The following is a 16582-nucleotide window of genomic DNA, read 5'->3' as shown; positions in this document are numbered from 1 at the left end:
ATTTGACTTTGAATAATATATGTATATCACATGAAAAAATTATGAAGAAATATATTTGCATTGTATATGGTTATAAAAAAACCATTTAAATCGGAATAAAATAATATCATAATATTATAAATATTTACAAATTAAATTTAAACATAAACTCGAAAAATCGACTCGATTTGGGAAAAAAATTATGTCAATTTCGAGTTGTAAAATAGGACTTGTCAATTCGAATAACTCAAAATTCTTTAATTTGACTCGACCTCGATATAACTATCACCCCTAACCAGTGTAATACATGATCTAGAATTTGTGGTTAATCTGACATGTGAGAATAGAGAATGAAACTGAGCCCAGACAACTCACAAGGTCAACACACAGTTAGATCACATATATGAACAAATGTGAGTGAGGGGCGGCAAGTCATCCTTGGCTCAGACCCATTCCCATGATCTCCATGCAAGGCACTTCCACGACAAAGATGAATAATAAAACAAACCCTAACTCCAACCTGTAAACGATCATGTGCGTTGTGTTCTGTTGCTGTAAATATTTATATAGGGTAGAGATGGGGAGAGAGTTTGACTATTGTGGGGGAAAATGGAGGAATATGACCACGTTCCGATCAAGAATAATTAATCCACTCCATGGAATAGAATACTCTTCATCTTCCTTTTTATATGTTCTCAGTTGACCCTTGTGGGAACTCAAGGAACACCAATCAACTTCTAACGATGTATATTTACTGGATTTGTTTAATTTGTGAATTAATATAAGGAGAGAAACACAAGGGGATAGCATCAAGCCCCGCCTTAATTTTCTTGGGGACCGGCCTTTTCTATTTTCTCCACATGTAGCTCGACTTTCTCGGGCCAATGTTTTTCCTCAATTAGTAATTGTTCTCATTTCTTCCATTAATTTCTTTAATCAATTAAAAAATATTTTTAATTAAAAAAAGCAGCACTCATGTTATTACGAAACCAAAATTCTGAGATCACCATCAACGACAACTTGTATCTGTAAAACCAATTAAAAGGTCATAAATAAAGGTAATGTCCTTTTTAATACCTTCTTTCCATTTTGTAATGTTTTCATTAAAAACACTGTTATTTATGGTTGATTATACTTGCGAATTTGTCGTAACTTATGTATTGGCATTTTGATCCATGTCTGGGTTATTAATAATAATAAGCAATTCGGGTTCTGCCATCTTCTGGTTTGATTTTGATACGATAAATACAATTTACTTATACGTTCTGTGGAATGTGATCTGAATTTCAGTAGATTCGATTCGAAAAGTTCATAATGCAACTCGTTTGATATGGATCTTGTTGCACACGTAGAATCTTACACAGTATACTTTTACTATTAGAGTCGAGAGTGAAAAACCTAATTTGATTAGATTTTGTGCGTATAGAATCTACATAAATAGATATTAGAAATTAGTTCATTTAAGTTTGATTAGACGTAGATCCTCTTGTACTATTTTTTTCTTTTTCGATATTAGTAAAATTTCTACTTTTTTGTTCGTGATCTTTACAGATTTTCACGTGAAATCTTGTTATCTCTTTTATTTTATGATCATTTATACCCGACATTATCTATACCGTACTCAATTAATGCTGCTAATTATGTTTCAGGTAAGATATACTCCTTTGGCCTCCGGCTTAAGACTTAGATGGTCAAGAACATTAAGTTTAAAGCTTCACAATGAGTCTAGCGGTTTCCATGAGAAATGTAGATCCAGCTTTCCAAGGAGCTGGGCAGAAAGCGTATCCTTCTCTTCAGAAACTTACGGCATTTCATGTATCAAACCATTAAATTTTAAGAAGTTAGCAAGTATCACAGGTATTGTTGTCTAACTCTTGTTGTGTGCCAGGTTTGAATGAATTGTTTTCCTTAAGACTGTATGCAGTGGGCTTGAAATCTGGCGCATTGAAAAATCTTGCCCTGTTTCCCTTCCAACATCATCATATGGAAAGATTTTCACTTGTGACTCCTATATTATTTTGAAGGCAAGTATTGAATTGGGATTTTATATGTTGCAGATACTCGTTTTTGTTATTATTTCCTTCAGGATCACTCCCTGGTGAAGAACTACTTAGCTTTGCTCAGGAGTGTTATTATGGAACGATCCTGCAGGGAATTGTATTTCCAGAAAAGTTAATAACGAACATGTTACACGATTGTTTTGGTGCCAGAATTCGGTGATATAGTAGTTAGTGTCCAAGATGCATTATTGTCTGTAATACTACTATTTGTTGGTGCAGACATTTGCCTCTAAAAGCGGTACCTTACGTCACGAAATCCACTACTGGCTTGGTAAAGATACATCCCAGGTAAACATTATTGCAACAAATCTTGATTTCTTGTTCAATTCTTAGCATTTTCACTAAATAATGGATTGGATTTTGAGCTAAAGAAAAAAAAGCTTTAGACCAATTTTGTGACACGGGTCGTTAACATAGGATGAAGCAGGTGCTGCTGCAGTCAAAACTATTGAACTTGATGTTGCTCTTGGAGGGCGTGCACTTCAATATCGTGAAGTGCAGGGGAATGAGTCCGACAAATTTCTTTCCCTTTTCAAGCCATGTATCATGCCTCAGGAGGGTGGAGCTGCAGCTGGATTTAAACATGTTGAGAAAAGTGAATATAAGACACGTTTGCTTGTTTGCAAAGGGAAACATAATGTTCGTATAAACGAGGCGAGTCTTTAGATCTCATTAATCTTTTAAGGACAGATGATTATTGTTTGGGGATGTGATTTAATCGAAGTTGTTGACATGTATCGTGGCAGGTTCCTTTTGCTCGATCCACACTCAACCATGATAACATCTTATACTGGATACAAAGTCCAAATCTTTCAATTCAATGGTTCCAATACGTCCATTCAAGAGAGAGCAAAAGCACTAGAAGTTGCTCAATACATTAGAGATAATTACCATGATGGGGAATGCGAAATAACTTCCATTGGTGAGTAAACTAACTGATTGGATCACAAAAAACGAGAAGGATAAGATGAACGAAGTGAGACGTGGTTAAATTTTTTTTAGAATAATGATTTCAATCTAAATACTTTATGCAGAGGATGGAAAGTTGATGGCTGATGCCGCCAGTGGAGAATTTTGGGCATTATTTGGTGGATTTGCTCCACTTCTTAGGAAGAGTGCTCGTGATGAGGACACAACTACTGATTCTCATCCAACCAAGAAGCTACTAAGGTAAAAATACAAAGTCTGTGTGTGCGTTTGGAACTATAGTTTGTAAATTGAAAAAATTCTCATTAGATTGATTATGTTCGATTGTCAAGTATTGACAAGGGGAAGGCGGAGCCTGCTAAGGTTGATTCCTTGACAAGAGAGTTGTTAGCCACAGATAAATGCTATATTTTGGATTGTGGGTTAGAAGTCTATGTATGGATGGGAAGAAGTACTTCTCTTGATGAAAGAAAGACTGCAAGTAAAGCAGCTGAGGTAACACCAAGTTCTTTCTGATGTGGTTTGGACCAAACTTTATTCACTTATTTTAAGTTGCTCATGCAATTAATAGGAGTTGATCCAAGGTTCTGATAGATCGAAATCCCGCTTAATTTGTTTAATCGAGGGCTTTGAGACTGTTATATTTCGGTCCAAGTTCGAGTCATGGCCCCAGACCACCAATGCTACTGTTACCGAGGATGGTAGAGGCAAAGTTGCTGGTTAGTGATTGAGATATCGATTCAATGTTGCTATGTTTGCAGTACGAATTTCCTTAGATTTTTTTTTACCATTTCTACTATCAAGCAATCACTTGAAAATGTGCCATTAATACATCATTAATGGTTTTTGTAGCTCTTTTACAACGCCAGGGGTTGAATGTCAAGGGCCTTCTAAAAGTTGAGCCTGTGAACGAAGATCCCAAAGAACATATTGATTGCACCGGACAATTGCAGGTATATTAAAGGAACTGATCTTGAAGTGTAATTAATGTTGAAGGGTATATGGCTTGAGGACAACTACATTTGCATGCACATCTGTCTCTTTCTTTGTATGAGTATGTTTGTATTATATGCTAACTCTGATTGGACACAGGTTTGGCGTGTGAATGGCGAGGACAAAGTTCTCCTTTCAGCTGAAAATCAGTCAAAATTTTTACAGCGGGGATTGTTATATTTTTCAGTATTCTTATTCTGGAGACGACAAAGAAGAAATCTTATAGGAACATGGCTCGGGAAGCAGAGCATTGAGGTGATTAACAGTTCTCGACTGTTTTTTGTGCTTTCGATTCACTAATTGTTGATTGCCATAATGCTTTCATTTGTACCGTCTTCACCATTCTGTTTCTGCTTGCCTGGATTAGTTCTTACTTCATTGATTACATTTCTTTTTGTTTAATGACAGAAAGAAAGAGCTTCTGCCATTTCTATGGCAAACAAAATGGCTGAATCGATGAAGTTAATGGTTGCTCAAGTAGATTTCTTTTACCTAGAGCACGACTTTTCTTTTTTGAACTTATCATTTCCATCCCTTTCTATTTTTCTTCTCATGCTATCTTATCTGATTATCAGGCTTGCATCCATGAAGGAAGTGAACCCCTCATGCTATCTTATCTGATTATCAGTGTGTAAGAACTAGTTCGTTCATCATTTTTTCCCAATAAAAGCATTATATTATTTTTAAAGGTTATATACATAAATAATTCTTTAATTGTAAGATTTTTATCGAGTCTCCTGATCATAAAATGTTACAAAAGAATCATTTGATTTTAGAAAAATAATGAATTGAAAGGGAATTGATGTTTGGTGTGTTAGTACTCTTCAGCGACATAGTTGAACATGAAAAAAAAGAAGAATTCTTTTATCACCATTGATGGAACAAATAAACGCCACGGCACAGACCAGAACCAGCAATGGAATGAGAATATTTAAGTAAAACAGAAAGTAGACAAGACAGAGTAACTAGTTGGTATTAATGGCCATAAACTATCCCTATCTCCTACTTCAATATGTCACGATTTCATTTAATGTACTAAGCTGCACTTGAGAGTATAATTTAAAATTATTATTTTGAATATTCACACATTATTATATCATTTAGTATCTCTTCGGTAAGATACATTCTCTTTCGATATCTTACAGGATCAATAAACATTTGAAGAACGTATAAATGAAGAAAAATTCTACGATGGTAACGATGAACACCGGAAAGTTAATTTATAAAACGTTAAAATTATGAAGTACTAAACGTATACTTATAATTTAGTTGAAAATCTAAATGTAATTTATTTAAAATACAATATTAATTACATTAATTTTTATAATCTTATTTTCTATTGTAATTAGATTAAATAGTAACCCCTAAATTAAAAAAAAAAACTGATTTGTTTTAAAGCTTTGAAGTTTCTATTGTCGTTGCCGCCGCCGCTGCCGGTATCATATGTCACCGCCAATTGAATCTTTGTTGTCCATCCCTCCTGACGTGGCTGTCGTTCACCGCCGTTCACGCAACCAACCTGTTAAGGTAAGTGTCGTAGCCGTCTTTCGGTTTGGGACCCGGAATTGGGCTTCGACTTGAATGACGTGGTTAGAGTCGCCACCGACCACTTTAAAATGAATTTAGGTGGGTCGGACACCATCTTACCTGATCTGCGTTGTACCAGAAACGTGTCGGGTTCGGGAGTCGGTTACGGTCAAGGAAGGATTAGCACCTTGAACGCCCTTTCGGTACCAATTAATTTATCGGTTGTCTTGATTTGCGAAAATTAAAATTTAAAAATTCAATTTGAATTACTTACCTCCAATCGATTATAAATTACCCTTAAAAGGTCAAAAAGACATTAGATTTGCAAAAATACTGAATTGACCCAAAATGTTAAAACATAATACTTTAAACAAAATATATATATATATATATATTGATATAAACATTCAAGTTAACTCCCCAAAAATGCGTAAAAGTATAATGCAACCATTTTTAACAACATTCGGGACATAATATTACATAATAGATGGATAAACTTCTATGCACTCACGTCCTCACCTTTTAGCATGTGACAAACAAATGTTCTCACCAACATCTGAAATTCTGATGGAAACTGAATCCTTGGTGAGTGGGACACCGAGTTCAGCCATACAAGCTTGCACTAGATCATCGGAGCCGTACAATTCTGGGCACCTTTGAATACACCTGTCTTGCATCTTCGACAAAGCCTCGGCCAATGGGTAGCAAATGGTTGCGGTGTGGTCGCGATTAACTGGAAGTTCTTAACTGATACAACGGTTACTCGCCCTCGGAAATTCAGGCACCAACACTGCAGTTGATCGTGCCATCTAGTGAGCTTGTTTTTCAGGACCAAGGGTTTTGTATGGAAAAATAGAGAGATTCCGAGCCATGGGTCCTCTTTCGTTTTCGAGAAACCGATACTAATGAAAGCGAGGCGGCGATTTGCTGCGAGGAGAGCAAATGATGGACAATGGCAAAGGCGTTGTTGCCATGGGAGATGAAATGGCGATTGTTGTCGTCGTTTTTGTTGGAATCAAAGAGGGTGATGATTAGCGAGAGAAGCTGAGAGGCGAGGGGGGAAGTTGGTGAATCAAGGGGAAGAAAGAACTAAATCATTGACACCGCTTGGCCTCATTCATCATGGTTTCTTTGGAGTTTGTTGCTGCTTCCCCCCCATGGATCTGAAGACTCCCTTTAAAAATTAAAAGCTAACAGCTTTTTACCATCAAAGAGAGAAGAAGCACCCCCCTTCTTTTTTCTGATGACCCCCTTAAAAAGGAAAAAAGAAAATAGGAATTTGTTTTTTAGTAGTGGGGTAGTGGGTTGTTGGGTAGTGTTTGTGAGAAACGTGGAAATGGTGTGGGTTTATGTGTTTTTTTACTTTGGCTTTAATGGGTGTTGGATGCTGGGCCCGGATAAAAACTGGGGTCTACAGTAAGCATGACTGATTTTATTTTGTTTTGAACTTGGTCTTCCATCCAAACCGTCACCGGGGGTGGTGCCTCACCGGCTATCGACGGCTTCACCGGTAGTGTCCGTGGATGTTGGTGTGGGACTGTCGCCTCTCATCATCTTTCCCTAATCCCCTAATTCTTAAACCCTAACTCTAACCCTAACCATAGTTTTCTAATTAATCCAATTATAGAACACTGATTCCCAAATTGATATCAATAATTCCCAATTTAAAACCCCAATTAGAACTATTGGACCTTAATTCCTACGATCGAACTGTATTTTTGAAATCTACTTCATATTTCCCAATTTGAATATTGCAAGTCGTACCTGTACCTTAGCTCATGTGTATTGGTACGCGAGCATCCTAGTATTAGTACATATATGTATCAGTACCGTAATAGTACACTATTTTTTATTTCAAATTCGTGTACCGATATACTAGTAGAGGGTATCAGTACAATATATTTGATTTATACAATATTTTGCTAAGTATGCAGGTTTATGTTTTATCTTTTTAACGTAGATGATGAATCTAAACTTAACGCCTTCAAAACAAGTTAAGAGGATGGAGTGTAAGCGTCATATCAACATGACTTCAGAGAAGACAAACAACGAGGTACATTCATATTAATTAACTAGAATTTTAATAAAAGTGATTAATTTTTTTATTGGTATATATTAATTAAGATTATTATTTAATATTTTATTTGTTTTATATACTATAAGAAAAAATGAAGTTGTACATGAAGAAAAGATAAGAACTTCTTATCAGAGTGATCACAAGCTCAAGACACTCATTCATTCGATGCAAAACATTGAAAATGAATTTGCTATAATGAATATTCAATTCAAAAAATTAAAATGTCAATTTGAATTATTAAATGACCAATTTGAAAAATTAATGAGCATATTAACACCGAATAATGTTAAAAGTTCAATACAAGATGATGATTTAGTAAAAGTAGAATGTATACATAGTCGATCATTAAAGGAGGGTGATTTAAATAATAGATTAGAAGAGACTAATTTACATAGCGTTTCATTGAAAGATGAGAGTTTAAAAAATAAATCACACATGGAGGAAGGACTAAGTGTCGTATCATTGAAGGAAGAAACTGATAGTGGTATTAAAAAACGAGTTTGTCTCGTTTATTAATTGTGATTGTGATTAGCCTTCTCCCACAAAAAACTTAAAGTTAATTCTGAAAACAACAACAAGACTGATAAAGACGGTTTCCCAAAAATTTTGAACTAGGTTTTTAACTTTCAATTTAGTCCCTATCGATTTCCTAGCAATTAGTTAGGTTGAAGGAAATGTCTAACGATCCTAAGGCATTGTCAATGATTAAAGGGTCTCAACAGAAAAAAAAGTGTGAGATGTTCGACCGCACGTTTAGATTTTATTGATGATCCAAAGTCGAAAGATATGACATCGAAAAAAGAGCTAGAACATGTCAAGTGAATACCAAGGTATGTCTAACTCATTCTTTATTGGTTATATTCATGTTAAAGTTTGATATTATTTTAATTTTTCGATAAAAAAATTTTAAGTGTATTTTTCATGTAGTATAAATATGAGGTAAGTGATTTGTTATAAATTTTTTTTCAAAGAAATTGGTATGATAAGTGATGTGTACAAGCAATAGTTGGAGTTTTTAACGCTTGAAGAATGCATAATTTGTATGAATGTTTCTACTTGGAATGATACATCCAACACTCTTTACATGGTCAAGAATAATAATTTGGACGTTGCCAATGCTTGTACTATTTTTTTCATACAAATGGTTATCTAATTGGGTATTATAGATTAAATTATTACATATTTTACATGATCAATATTTTTTTTATTTTTTTTATTAATACACGTGTTTGTATTTTCAATATTTAATAATTTATCGTTCTCTATGTGTATTTGTACTTGAGATGCGAAAGATGTTATATACGCCTTTATCCATTCAGGTAAAAAATAATTTATGGGATACAAATCACATTATTTTTAGTTTATGATTTCATGACATTTTTATATTTAATGTTTGTCTCAAAGTATCTTTACCTAATATTTCACACATGCTCAGAAGGTGGGAAAAAATACTAGCATTTCAAATTTCATACCTGGTGGATAAAGAACTTTATGTCTATTGGTAGTAGTAATATTGAACATGCATATTTATAATTTATTCTTTGCTTGTATGTAGTTGACAGTGATTTCAACTCACATGATTTTGCAGGTATATGTGCCTTTACATGATGAAGAAGACAATCATTGGTTTTTATTAGTGTTGATGTTGTGGATGGACTTAATTACGTTTTGGATTCTCTTGGCGTCAATGAAGAGCGTAAAAAATATTATAGAAAATATTGTAAGTTCTTTATTCATTTACGAGAACTAATAAAATTCATGTAGTTTTCAACTATAAATTTCTTGATTTTTTTTTACTTGTTATAACAATTGAGTAAAGTTCCACTTATGTATGAGAGTCATGCTCATTTGGGTATATTATTTCAAGATGTTGCAAAATTTCCAATACATTTCTTGAATTACCGAAACAACCAATTTGTACGTAATTACATTTAAAACAAAAGTTACAATTTATTTGTTTGTGAATTTCTTTGTAATAAATTATTTTATTTGTTATTGGATTCAGAGATGATTGTGGCATGTACATATTGAAGTATATAGAAGTCGATAACAAAAGTGATTGGTCGAAGATTAGTTTCACAGTAAAGTATACCATATTTTCATTTAACTATTGTGTGATATTGAATAAAGTTATATATTTATTGTGTAGACGCAACACATGGGAGTTGAACGACTGAGAATTTTGGCAAAACTTGTCACAAACAACCACAATGAAGTTGATCTTTTCAATTGTCGTAAACTGCCTATACATGATTAAGAAGTTGATGATTTTCAATGTAGTTTCTTCGATGGTGAATAATGGAGAATAATGGTGGTGTATTGAATTTTTCAAACCATGTCATATATTTTAATATTATTATACATGTTATGATATATTTTTTTTTGTTGATTCCAAAATTGTAGCATTCAATTCGGCATATGTGTGTGATTCCGAAATATTGATTAAGAAACAAAACAATACTCAAACATTACAATGTTCTCTATATATTGATTTGATTTTTAAATTTTTTGTTGAGATGATATAATAATGGAAATTGAAGTTGATCGAACATACGAAACACAAATACTTATCACCCATCAACATGATTTGTTCCCATAGTATTGGTACCCATGCACTAATATAGTTGTATCGGTATGCTCAATGTGGTTGTATTAGTACATAATCTATATCGATACATTTGAAACACACTAGAATTTCATAAATTCTTAGATTATCGGTACACCTAAATGGTTGTACCAATACATATATACCAAAATCGAACTTTTGATTATTCCTACTTTGTAAATTACATTTAAAATTTAATTCCAAATTATTTATCTAAATAGATAATTTTATACTTTAAATTGATTTTATCCAAACTATTTACATGCCCTCAAGTGCTCATGCCTCAATCTTTAATCAAACAATTGATCCTGCTAAACTTAAACCATACTTACTCAACTCAAACTCATACAAAACAACGCTTTTCCACTAACCCTTAATATTTTTTTTATGTTTGTACTCGATCAAATAACAACAAAATATCCAAAATAAAATTGAACAGTTATCAAAATATTCAAAAACATTCAAAATCCATGTATAAAGCAGTAAATAATCCAACAAATCCAAATAATCCAAAGTGGCATAGCCACTACAAAATAATCCAACATAACCCAAACTAATCCATAGAAAAAGCTAAGCCTCCGGTGCATCTTCATCGCCACCAACACATCCTCATCATCATCATGAAAAACTTGAACTGAATACTCCAAGATGTCAAGATGCTCATCAATTGAACCAAAACGACGCATAATGTGACCCTCCATCTGAGTGACCAATTCTGAAAGTGATGCCAAAGAGACATCTCCTTGAGGTACTGGAGCAATTGGATAACGAGCTGCTCGAGGTGTTGAAGCTTGCAATGGAGCGCGAGGAATCCATTCACAGTTGACGAGATTGAAATGAACTCTTCGAAGAGATGAATAATCAATCTTATTTCCTAGAGAGAAAAAATTACTACGGAACAATCTATGTTCTCCTTAATAAAGGTATGACTTAGGACGCAATTGTAGTAAAAGGAGATGACCAAAGAGGTTAGACGGTTGTTGATGATGTAAAGTAGTTCAGAAAAAAATTATCTGAGCAAGATTGATGCGTTACCTAGTGCAGAAGCACTGAATCCACCACACATCGAAAGTTTTAATGGAAGAATACTTACCTCCGGATGGTCGAAACCACTAAGTGATAATCAAACAGAGAAAGCAATCATGGGCATTTAGGGTAATAACTGAGTCGAGGAGAACTAGGAATAGGTTGATTCTCATCATCAAGACCAATTTTTTTAGACCTAAATGATTGGAAATTATTTTGGTGTCTAGAAGAAATGTATTTCCCATAATATAAGACTTTAAGGCAATAACAATGTTAGTAGGTTCATCAACAAGACAACGAGAGTTGCAAAACAAATCGGGTTAAAGTGGGAAAATATTGTGGCTTAAGCTTAAGAAAGGTTAAAAATTTTCAATGCCTCAAAAGACCAAGATAAGGAAATTTAAAATTGGGATCAAACATAAATTCAAAATCACCAAAACACTCATCCCTAATGGTAAAATTTTTGAACATATCAAATCTTGCCCTTTGGTTTATTACTTCGGGTTCATTAAAACATGTGTCAAAAGAACTTACTAAAATGGGTTCAAGTTGAGCTTCAGTTTCAGGCTAACTTGAAGGCGCTAAATCTGAGCGATGGTGTTTATTCGTAAGTTTTTATTTTGGTGCTATTTAAAAATCAAACTCCTGCGAAAACAATAATCACATTGTATAAAAAATCATCGATTTCAATCCATTTTATATATTCAATCTAGATATAAAAACCTAAAGACAAATATTATATTCGAATAAATTAAACCTACATATACAACCTAGATGTAAAGCCTAAAAACCTAAAAAGGTTTAATCTAGATGCAAAACCTAAAAAATTATAACATAGTGGAGAAAATTAAAAAAAAAACCATATAATAACTAGAAGAAACATCAATGATGTGATGGGTATACACAATTCGTTGATTGGAGATGAAATCCCTTGAAAGTCTTGCAAAAATAGTAAAGGATTTTGGATTTTGAATGATAAATGAGTGGATTTGTTTTTAGAGAAAGTTGTGTTCTTAGGGTTAGTGTTTGATAACATTTGGGGGGAAATCGGATAAAAGGCTATTTATAGGTATGGTACGTGAATTTAAATAGTATCAGTACGCAATACATATGGGTACCGTTAAAGCACACTAGACTTTCACATAATTCTACCGTATCAGTACACATGTTTTAACGATACCCGTATCCGTATGCGCTATATATCCAGCATTGAATTTGAATTGGTTTAAGAAACTCACTATAAGGAACATATATTATAAATAATTAGAATTTATTTAAAAAACCTTTTATATTCTAACATTGAATTTGAATTTGAATTTGTTTCATATAAGTATTTGACAATGCGTTAAAGCAAGGGAAGAAAATCATAAAACAACGTAAATCGTAATTGCAAATATGATAAAAATTAAGTAACTAGAAAACCAACTTCATACAATCTGAAAGATTAAAACTTAACATAATTTCATGGATATAACTAATATGTCCTGTATGTATATCTAGAATAACATAACTAAACTAAATCTCCCGATGAACATGGAAAATAACAAATGCAACTGTCATTTGTCATATGGTAGTTGATTCGAATTTTGATATGTTATTGAGGAACGATAACACCTAGTCCTATTTATCTTGAGAGTAAAAAATTGTAAAAAATAACATTAGTAATCGTAACAAGAAAAAAACTAACACATTTTTTAAGTCAATGAATCACTAATAAAACTAATTATTAACTATTATCAATATACATAACAACAAATAGTAATTACTAATATATTTCATATTTAATTACCTCAGATATTTATACGAGACTGCACACTATCAATCCTTATTTGCTTGCCAATCCAAAATAGTTTATCTTTTTCCATTTTTTTCAATTCATTAGTATATACAACCTGCGAAAAAAATATTATCAACATACATAACACCAAAGAGTAATCACTGTTATATTTCATATTTAATTACCTCAGATATATCATCATTTTTTATATGTATCGGGCATATATCCAACTAATTTTAATATTTCAAGTGCGTTAGTATGCCTCATATCTTGATCAGTGAAGGTTTAGAGGTTTTATGCAAGTCCCACTTGACATCTTCATCATATGAAACTTGTGTTTGTTTGGATGATTAAGCTTGGCGCTTTCTTCTTGGGTTTTCCTCTTCCTATTTCAAGAACTACATGATCACCAATTCCAAGAGTCTCTTCACTTTTACCGATTCTCTTTTTTCATCCACTTTCACCGTTTGCAATTTGAGACTCAATTTTACAAATTTATCTTTAACCTCATTGAAGTTTTGAATGTTTATGATGCACGTTAACATATAATCATACAATAAGAGGCTAGAGTGGAATATCTAGCTTGAATTGTTGTTGGAAAATTTTCTTCAACATTTGCTTCTTAGTTTGTAATGCAACATCTTTATTTGCATAAATAGTCCATTATTTCTGTTGAACTTATATTTGACATAACAAATATTGTAAAATTGATTTTGGACTTAATTAAATATTTTAAAAATAATTCAAAGTCCAAAATAACTTGAAAAATGTGTTATAAATTGCTGTATACATATTAAATGTTTTTGAGTAATTAAAACATGTTTAAAGTGTTTAAAATGTTTTAAAGCTTTTAAATATTAAAAATATTTAGTCACTATTTAAATTGTTTATAACATTGTTCATACATGGGTATTGTTCATAGTTTCAAAACATTTGTAAGAGTTTTGAAATTTGTAAACTGAAACTGTTTTAATGGCTCGATTTTCTTCAATGGTCATATTTTTAAGTAAGAGTAACAAAAATTTCATAAAAGTTCAAGACTTTAAAAAATAATCTACTTAGAAGTTTCGAAACCTGCCCCAAAGTTTCGAAACTGCATGTGCATGTGGCCTTTATTGCATGTTTTTAAATATTCCAATGGATGTAACTCATCCCCAACGGTCATAAATGGCTAGAAACTCATTCCACACAATAACAATACTCCAAGGAAATTTGAAGAAGGTGACAACACTTATGCAAACAATAGAGATCAAGAGAAAAGCTCTTCCACTCTTTATTTTCCTTTTTCTCTTGTGCATAAGTGTAACAACCCGGAATAAAATTTGGAAAAAAAAATTATTAATTAAGTAATTTGACAAAATTTGAGGATTTAATCGGAAGTTTTCAAAATTTTAGGCCATTTTAAAAGTTAAAGGAAATTCAGGGACTAAGCCCTGAATTTAGCCAAAGAGTGTCGGCAGGTTATGTGGTTTTATACATGCACTGCGTTTCTGATTTTAAAATCAGAAACTTTTGTAAACAAAATTCCTCCTCTCGCACCCTTCTTGCAAGTCTGATCCCGACGTCGTTCGACATCCGATCGTCAAATTGAAACCACCATCGTGTTCATATTCGACTCGTGAACAAAGCCCAATAAACCAATTTTAGTGAAACGCTGCCAAACGCCGCCAAACGCCGTGAATTTCAAGTCAAAGTATCGACGTTTTTTTAGCACCACCGCTGGGAAAATCTTAAATTCATCTCCGATCGTTGATCGGTTTTCGACACCTCCTGCACCATCGTGTTCCTTCTGTCGTTTCGAGTCCGCCGGTGTCAACCTTGTTCACCGTCGACGGCGGCGCGTGAGGAGGTGGAGCAGTCAAAGATTCGACCGAGTTGAAATCGAGCTCTCCGCCGTTCAAAAATTTGAACCGATCTTTGTAAGTATCTCGAAATCGCTTAAAATAATTTTTAGAAAATTTTCCGGAATTTTTAGACCCCCGGAGGAGGCCTCACGCGCCGCACGCGCCGCCGCAGGGAGAGTGGAGGGCTGGAAACCGGTTTGACCGGTTTCGACCGGTTCGAACCGGTTCGAACTGGTTTGACCGGTCTGACCCGACTGACCCGACCGGACCGTTGACCGTTAACCATGACCGTTGACTTCCTTTGACCAAAACTTAAAATGGCTTTGACCGACCCTTAAACGACCGTAAATCCTTTCCAAGTATACCTATTCTGATAGTTTTCGACGTCCCGAATCCGTTTCCGAAGTCTGTTTCGTCAAATTCGAACCCGAAGGCCTCCAAATTGACGGTCAAAGTGGTTGACTTTGACTTTGACCAAGAATCTGAATTTTGGAAAATTCATACTTTATGTTTTTCGACGTCCCGATTCCGATTCCGCAATCCGTTTGGCCAAATTCAGACTCGAAATACCCCAAAATGATAGTCAAACCAGAAAAATGCTTATATACTTAAGAATTTTAGCTTTGAACAATTAAGTAAGCTTTGAGGTTGATTACTTATTATTGTTTGAAGGTACAAGAGACTCTCCGGATCGTTCGACAGCTCGACCCAGCTCTTCTAGATCAGTTAAACCACGTATACCAGTATTCACCCGTTCGAAAACTGTAACAGAGCGTGGTGAAACCAGCAATCAGTAGATCTACTATCTGAACCCATTATCGAGGTGTGTTCCTGTTTACTAAATAATGATTTTATATGTTTTGAAATATGGTACATTGAAATCTATGGTTTATTATTTTTGGTGCACCGATTTATTGTTGATGATTTATGGACTTTGATGACTGGTATATGGATATTGATTTTGGGACAATTGAACTACAATTGTATAGCTCTGATCAAGCTAATAAACGGGCCTAATGTGACTCTTGAGGGCCCCAAGATGTTTCATTAGGTCTGCTTTCCTTTGCTGTGTGCTTAGGGTAAGCTATATGGACTTATTGACTTGGGCTTAAGGATACAGGCTTCATAGCTTATCCTTAAGTCGGCTTTCTTTTTGCTATGTGCATAAAGTAAGCTATATGGAAAATAATTTTGGGAACTACTGATGGTGTACCAGAAAAGGGTTTAAACTATGATTTTCAAAAGTTAAACCCTTTTACGAATTTGTGAGATTTGGAGTCAATGGAGGCTCAGTTTCCTCAACTATTCACATAAGGTAAATTTCGAGGACGAAATTGCTTGTAGAGGGGGAGAATTGTAACAACCCGGAATAAAATTTGGAAAAAAAAATTATTAATTAAGTAATTTGGCAAAATTTGAGGATTTAATCGGAAGTTTTCAAAATTTTAGGCCATTTTAGAAGTTAAAGGAAATTCAGGGATTAAGCCCTGAATTTAGCCAACGAGTGTCGGCAGGTTATGTGGTTTTATACATGCACTGAGTTTCTGATTTTAAAATCAGAAACTTTTGTAAACAAAATTCCTCCTCTCGCACCCTTCTTGCAAGTCTGATCCCGACGCCGTTCGACATCCGATCGTCAAATTGAAACCACCATCGTGTTCATCTTCGACTCGTGAACAAAGCCCAATAAACCAATTTTAGTGAAACGCTGCCAAACGCCGTGAATTTCGAGTCAAAGTATCGACGTTTTTTTAGCACCACCGCCGG

General features: G+C 34.0%; 1 pseudogene; it reads left to right on the top strand.

Moving 5' to 3' along the window:
• Positions 1-980: 980 nt before the first annotated feature.
• Positions 981-4594, top strand: LOC120165208 (annotated as a pseudogene).
• Positions 4595-16582: the final 11988 nt, after the last annotated feature.

This window comes from Hibiscus syriacus, unplaced genomic scaffold (assembly GCF_006381635.1).
Source record: "Hibiscus syriacus cultivar Baekdansim isolate YM2019G1 unplaced genomic scaffold, ASM638163v2 tig00111582_pilon, whole genome shotgun sequence".
Taxonomy (NCBI): domain Eukaryota; kingdom Viridiplantae; phylum Streptophyta; class Magnoliopsida; order Malvales; family Malvaceae; genus Hibiscus; species Hibiscus syriacus.
Note: the sequence above shows the minus strand (reverse complement) of the source record. Positions and strands in the feature narration are given on the sequence as shown.